Raw genomic sequence first — 579 nt, forward strand, 5'->3', positions numbered from 1 at the left:
GGCGGAGTGAGTGCGGTGGTGGGCGGGCCACGGGCGGCGGGAGGGGTCGGCCGCCTTCCCCCGGCCTAGCTGGTACGAAAGCGCCGCCGCCGGGGCAGGGCCTCGTTGCCGTGTGCCCGACGGGGGCGCCTTTCTCTTCAGCGGGGGCTTGCTAGGAGGGGCAGTGCGGCCCCTCTGCTCAGCTCGGCGCCTAGGGCTGAGGGCTGTAGCACCCTGCCCGCGGGAGGGGAAGGCCGGCTCCGAAGCGGCCCGGCGCGGTGGGGGGGCTGCAAGAGCTGGGAAATGCGGTGACTGCGGGTGCCGTCGGTCCGATACAGCGGTGCTGTTGCACTCGACAGGCAGAGTGGGCTTGTTCATGCTGTATCAGGCTTTCATCTGCGTCCTAGGCTGCAGTGCAGAATATTTGGTGCCTGCAGTGCATGAAGGAACTAACTCAGCAATAAGCAGCTCCATGAATCTAAAGTTTCAGTATTTGCCTGTCATCAGAGACCACTTTTAAGAAACAACCTTGACATGTTGGTCACTAGTGCAAATACAGTATGATCTGGTGGTTGTTTCATGTGTGCATGTCTTTAGTAG

This window comes from Mesitornis unicolor, unplaced genomic scaffold (genome assembly GCF_000695765.1).
Source record: "Mesitornis unicolor isolate BGI_N332 unplaced genomic scaffold, ASM69576v1 scaffold30549, whole genome shotgun sequence".
NCBI classification, from domain to species: domain Eukaryota; kingdom Metazoa; phylum Chordata; class Aves; order Mesitornithiformes; family Mesitornithidae; genus Mesitornis; species Mesitornis unicolor.